At 40.8% G+C, this 6,942-nt stretch overlaps 1 protein-coding gene across 1 annotated transcript in view; it reads right to left on the bottom strand.

Moving 5' to 3' along the window:
* KCNB2 (potassium voltage-gated channel subfamily B member 2) overlaps positions 1-6,942 on the bottom strand; it is a 389,052-nt gene that overhangs the window by 213,772 nt on the left and 168,338 nt on the right. The window lies entirely within an intron of this gene.

Genomic DNA, 6,942 nt, shown 5'->3' with positions numbered 1-6,942 from the left:
AGCAATATTGAAGGGTACTCTGTGGGTTCACTATGCAATTGTTCTGATACATTATGACCAAACCAATGGCAACTCAGCTCATTGTGAGACCAATTCTCACCACTGCTGAGGTAGGTGAGCCCCACTATTCTTCCCATCCATTTTTCCTTTAGTTTCTGCTCTTTCTCACTGTGTAAGTGTGTGAGCACATGCACACACACACACACACACACACACAATTTTTCCTTATAGTTCAAAATATGCAGAGCCTACACAATAACTAAGACCATAGTCCCCATATCAGTTCATTATTGGCTCTAATTATCTGTCTTTGGATAAATCATTTATAATTTCCAAGTATTTGTTTCTTATTTGGGAGTTATTATGAAACTTGAAAGAGATAATACATGAGAAACAAAGCGGTACTCCAAAGTATTAGCCATATCCTGTGGGTCATATAATTCGAAAGGAGCCAGAAGGTATAACTGCTCTCAAATTGCCAACATTCCTTTGTGTTAGTGTCTCTGAGAGTTCTTTATGAAATGTAGGTAAGTCATTTGGGGATGGATTAAAATTAATTACTGTCCTCAAACACCTGCCAACCTAATGGTCCCGAGAGCACTGAGACACAGGATAGAAACGTTTTGATGGTATGGTGGGGATTTGATAGACTCCTTGGACAGGTAAGTGTAGGCTGAAGGCCATGAACATTTAGGGGTTGGGTTATTCACAGAGCAAGAGGTAGTAAATTCAAAGGCTCCATTTTATAGCTTCCTCCAGGGTCAATGAAGATTTTCCTCATAGCTGAGCATCCATGGGACTATAAAAGGCATTTCTGTAAAAAATGTTGAAATGTTCTGGGTACAAAGTAACTTACTCAGTGGTTCCATTACCACAAACAGAGAGATACTTGACAAGATAGCTGAAAGACTGAAAGAATCTGGTTGTTTAGGAAGCTTAACCAAATTTTAAACAATTAAAAACCTGTTTGGGGGATATTATTTTGTCTTTACTGTGTGGCAATGAAAATTTAAATTTAGTTTTGTTTTGTTTTACAGTGGAAGTGATACAGATTAGGGAGATCTTTTTCTTTTTCTGTTCACTTCCTTCTCCTCCATCTTCCTCTTCTTTTGCTTTCAATAGAAACCAAAATAGTATTCCTCTTTCTGTTCCATACATATTTAACCAGAGAAGTAAGCTCAAATCACTGGCTACTTGATGGAAATATGTAAAAGGATAGGAAATAATGTCAATACTTGGAGAAAGCGATATTATCAAAAGGTAAATGATGTGTCACCTTTTTTCAGTTGCCTGCCATTTTTTACTAGCTGTTCCTTTTTTTTTTGTTTTTAATTTTTTTTAATGTTTTATTTATTTTTTTGGGTACAGAGAGAGATAGAGCATGAGAGGGGGAGGGGCAGAGAGAGGGAGACACAGAATCTGAAGCAGGCTCCAGGCTCTGAGCTTGCTGTCTGCACAGAGCCTGACGCGGGGCTCAAACCCACAAACGTGAGATCTGACCTGAGCCAAAGCTGGCTGCTCAACCGACTGAGCCACCCAGGTGCCCCCTAGCTGTTCCTTAACAATGGGCAGGGTAGATATCTAGGTTACCCAAGGTAGAAAGGCAATCCTGGGAGAGTTTGAATTCTAGAATCTCTATGTCACGAAGTCTATGGACATGAATTGGATGGAGATAAGAATAATCTTCTGCCAGATTCTCATTCTTTAAACTATGTCAGACTTTCAGAACCATATTGCTTCCACTTTTATGAAACACAGAGGAAAAAAAGACATTATTATAAGGTCCAAAGGAACTGGGAAAATCACATAAATATATAAAATTCTGATACAAAACCACTCTGTATTTGCTTCCTGACTAAGGGGAGGGAAGGAAGGAGAGATTTTTAAAGATAGTAAGGTCAGACACTGAAAAGTAATCACTTCTCCCACTATTAAAAAAGTAAAGTGTCTGAATATTTAACACTGATGCAAAGAAGCTTGCAGAAAGATGTGAGGCTTATGCCAACCCTTGATAAGAAAAGCATTAACTGTAAGATAATGCACCAGAAGATGGCATTCCCCAAAATCAATGGCAACTTCCAGTCCGTACACAGCTATTGATTCTTTACTGTACAGGACAAGTTATTTTAGATGATCTAAGCAAATAAGAACAAAGTTGTAGATTCATCTCCACTAGCACTTAGCTGTTTCTTCTACAATCACACTGCTGACATAATGTACTTTCCAAAGAAGAAACTAAGCCAAACAGATAACCCACATTCCACTTTTCATAAGTAGACAAGTTTCTCCTTATCATCCATGCTGAAAGTCTCTCATTTGTTCTCAGGTCCATTCTACACCTTTCTCCCTTTTTCCCTGGGCCTGGAAGGCTGACTGAAATGGACCACAACAACAGGCTCCCTCGCTTCCCTGCTTCCTGTTGTAATCATCTGAAGGGGCACACTGACTGGCAGGGGACCAGCTGCAAGCCAGCTACAGAGTCACAGTGGTTGGGCTATGTCTATCACCCAAGGACCCCGCTCCTATCAGGGGTTCTCTCTACATAGGCCTCTGTCTGAGTTCTGGTTTCCTCATTCCTCAGGCCTTATGGTGGGAACAGAGTCCTACTATTACCACCTCTAGGGGGTCCCTTCACTTTGCTCCACCTTTGTGAAGAGTACATTTATTATTTCCCCAAATTATCCTAATTTGAGTGTGCTGTGTGATCTGTTTCCTGCTGGCTGAAGCTCAGATTGATAGTTTATTTGAATATGAAAAATTGTATTTCCCGGGCCACCTTCTGATGACCTGGAAAGTGGGAGGAGGAGAACCCTGAACAGGAAACTGTTAAACCTTATTCATTCAACCTTCTTAGTTAGAGGATGTGCCCTTTTTAGTTCTTGTGCTCTGGATAAAGATGGGATGTTAGATGTTCTGCATGTGTGAGTACTAATGTGCCAGCACAACACATGCTTGCAGAGTGGGGTCAGGTTTTCTGATACTCTCCAGCTTGTGTCAGGACATGTCATGTCTCCTCTTGATCCATTTTGCATTCTCTGAAATGGAGACACAAAACAAAAACTCAAGCAACCAAACTGAACAAAAAAGCAGTGCTTGAAGATCAATGATCAGGTAGCTAAAGGAGAAGAGAACTATAAAGACAATTAAGAGGCTCCTTCAGGATATAAAGGGCATCCAACCAACCATTTTGTATTCCTTCTGGGCTCCCAAGAATTTAAATTGCAGCATGAAGAACCTAAATTAAAGATTTTAAAACAGGAGTCACTTTCTGTCCATGAAGGTTATTGTCCATTAAAATACTGAAGTGTCTTAGTAGAGAAAGCTGTGAAATTAGTTTTTCTGGATGTCTTTGAAATCTATATGCTTATGTCTTTGGGATAGTTTCATTCTGACTCTCTCTGAAGGCAACGTTTGATATTAAATAACCTTTGAAGGTACCTTCTTAGTCGATAAAATACCAATTAGAAAGCAACAACATTTACCAAGTAATGACAGGAAGGGGTACAACATTAGTATTAAACAAAGAAGCCGTACAGCTGACCATGGGATTCAGGTGACATCAGTGGGAGCAAGAGTCAGCAGAGAACCAGATGGACAATGAGCAGCAGACACCTAAACAAACACAGGTTCATGAGCAGAGACTGGAGCTGTGGGCAATAATGGCAATGCAGGCCCATTTCTTGAAAAATGTTTGAGGAGTATGTGATTAGAGGAGGTGTGACCAAACTGTTATTTTAACAAACTTAGAGCAACTTTGCTCAACATTTACCTTCAAAGAAAGGGTCCTTATGTTAATTATACAAAAACCAGGAGCATTTTTTATAATTATGCAGGAAACAATGAAAAGACAGATCATGTTTATTTTCGTAACTCATGGAGTTTTTATTACAGCACTATAGAAAGATGGAACAATATGATTCAGGGGATAGTTAAAAAGGGGATAGTTAAAAAAAAAACTAATAAATCCCTATGTCTATATGCATGAGGAGAAACTTGGCATCATGACTCTGATTGATAATTTACTCCTCCGGGTAAATGAAACAGCAATCCTGATGCCTGAAGAATTCATAGTTGCCTTAAAGGAAAGACATTTTATTCAATATGGGTCATTGGTGGACTATACTTATTTATTTTTTACTTTTCAAAAAATTGTGGTTAGTGGTTTGAAACCAATACTTTGAGCCAAAACCCTTGATGCACTTCCATCTATGGATCCATAGCCAAGTATCAGTATTTAGCTATGGGATCAGTACTACACATTATTTTTTTATTGTGGAAACTCAGAATCTCTAGCTAGTGAGAGACTCTTAGACTGATTTCAGTAGATCCCTCATCCCATGCTGACCAGACACACAGTCATGGCTCAGCTTGGGCTGAATGGTTATGAAAGGTTTTGCCAGTCCTCTCTTGGGCACTGTGGAAATGTAGACACCACTGTGTTCACCTTTTCACAAAAACAGAAGTTCTCAGCCTGACCCTTTACCTCTCCATTTCCCAAGAGACTCAGCATCCAGCTGCTACTCCCATGTTCTCTCAGTCCCCTTCCCCTGTCCAACCTAGCCCTCTCAGCTTTCTTCAGATGAATCTGGAAGTCTATCATTAAGTTTTGCCCTGGCCATGGAAGTCCTCCTTCAGAAGGCTCCATCTAGAATCCCTTCCTGTCTGCTTTTGCAGTTCTGCTTTTGGTTCCCCCTGACTGGGAAACTTAAGCTCCAGGAGTAAACTTTCTGCTCCAGTGCTCTAACTGAGCCCCAGAAGCGTCCTCCAGGTAGGAACTGGGTCCCTGCCTTGTCCCTCTGCATCTGAATCTGCCTGGGTCTTTAAAGGCTGAACCTTTTGTCTGGACTCCCATTTCTCCCGCTGAGAGTATTTGGGTACCATTATCTGTTGCCGTCCTGATCAGAAACACCTCACTCCCATGCTCCACACACGAGACAAAACAAAACTCTGATGTCTCTTAAGAACCCTCCTCTACATTTATCTGGACCTTACACTGTCTACTGACACTCATGAGTACTCTAGCCTGCCTGTCTTGATTGCTTTTCTCCACCCTCAAAAAACCTCAGTTCTAGTGGGCTCTTACAGCCTACTGAGCCACCCTACCACTGCCACACCCAGTGTAACAGCAGGTAAAAGAAACATGCTCATCATGTCCATCTTCGCTGAAACTAGAATGACCTACCAGTAAGATTTATTTCTTCACAGTGTCTCAGTGTCATAATCTTTTCCCCCTTATCTCCACTAATATGCCCTAACTTGAATTCTTTCTCACACTGCGTTTTAGTCTACTATTTATATTCCATCAAAAAAACTGGTTAGACTCTGGGTGGGAATTCCTTGATAACATTGGTGAATGGGGGCTGTTTCTTGCCTATAAAATCCAGTGACAGGATAACCAGGTAAACTTGGATAACCTTACAAGGCTATAGAGGCCATCTAAAGAAACAGGTCCCAGGGATAATACATCTTCAGCTCAATCACTTTGCTAGTAAATAGCTTGAGCTTCAGTCTCCACAGCTGATTAGGTAAAGACAGATTGAGGAACTGAGAAAATACGTGAAAAGGATTCACTGGTAAAGATAGAATGAGCCTTTCTGAACTGAAATTTAAGCCACCTTTGGTTTTGTTACTTCTCATATCTGCAGATCTGGAGTCACTGATAGATTCCTCATCTAAAGAGAGGTCATTTAAAAGAGTAACTCTTGATTTATCTTGAAGCTTACTCCATATTTTTGGGTGCTCGTAGGAAATTCCTTCTGCTGGCTGAGGTCCTTTCAAGGACATTCCGTTGATACCCTGAGTCCAGGATTGCTTAGCTGTTTTATACACACAACCAGCGCTCTCTGGTACCCTGTCTTCGAGAGAGATGTAACAGTTGTGCCATTTCAGTAACTCTACCACTTCTCACTAACTGCTTGAAACTGGGTAGTCTGCTTGCTTTTCTGAACTTCACTTTCCTCACCTATAAAATGGGGACACTAACACCACTCATTAAGTGAGATAATATTAAGCTAAAATACTCTACAGACAATGAAGAATGAGACAAATGTTAGTAATTATGTCCATTCCACTTTGGTGGTGCCCTACAACCTTTATATAAAAGGTTATTTGCTCAATAAATGTCATTGACTAAATGACTGATAAAGTAATTTGGACTTGAACTCCCTCAATTAACTCTAGTAGCAAAGGTCTGCTTTTCACGGTCACTGACATTATCCAAGAATGGATTTTTGAGCTGTAAGGTTTACATGTGGGATGCTTACCCTCTGGCAGCTGTATATTGAGAATTCAAATGCAGACATCAGTCTTTGGCCTACCTCTGAAAATTTACTACAACATTTAAATTTTTAAGCAGGGAATCAAAGGCAATATACTCTTCAAGTGACATTAATAGGATGATGTTTGGAAGCATTATCTGTTCTCCATGAATAACTAACTGTTCACTCCAGTGCTTCTGTTCAATCTGAGCATACACTGTTTTCACGAGTTTTCAGGGAGTTCAATGATATCATATGTCAAGTTGGAACAACTACCCCCATAAGCTATTTTAACTACTTATTATGTTCAGGTTTGGGGGTGGGGAACTACCCCTGACCTTGACCTTAGGAACAAAGCCTTCATCCTCTCAGATGCTGGAAGTACTAGCAGATGGCAGCTCTCAGCTCAGAACCTTTCTAGAGACTGAGAGTGAAGAGTCATTTTACCCAGGAACAGCCTGTACCCAAGGAGTGATCAAAGTAGAGGTATAAAGGCCCAGTCCCATCACTCCACTGCTTACAAGTCTGGAGGGCTGTCCAGCTCCCGTGCAACCTGTGGGATCATCTGAGGCCTGGGTGGTGACACTGGAGCTCTACTCCCTCTGCCCAGTCCTGCTCTCCATGCTTCACAGATGGTGAGTCCAAGGACATTTCCTAATCAGGTGGCCTTTTGAATTTCCATTCA

This window comes from Suricata suricatta, chromosome 15 (genome assembly GCF_006229205.1).
Source record: "Suricata suricatta isolate VVHF042 chromosome 15, meerkat_22Aug2017_6uvM2_HiC, whole genome shotgun sequence".
Classification (NCBI taxonomy): domain Eukaryota; kingdom Metazoa; phylum Chordata; class Mammalia; order Carnivora; family Herpestidae; genus Suricata; species Suricata suricatta.
This window is presented reverse-complemented; position numbering and strand designations above follow the sequence as displayed.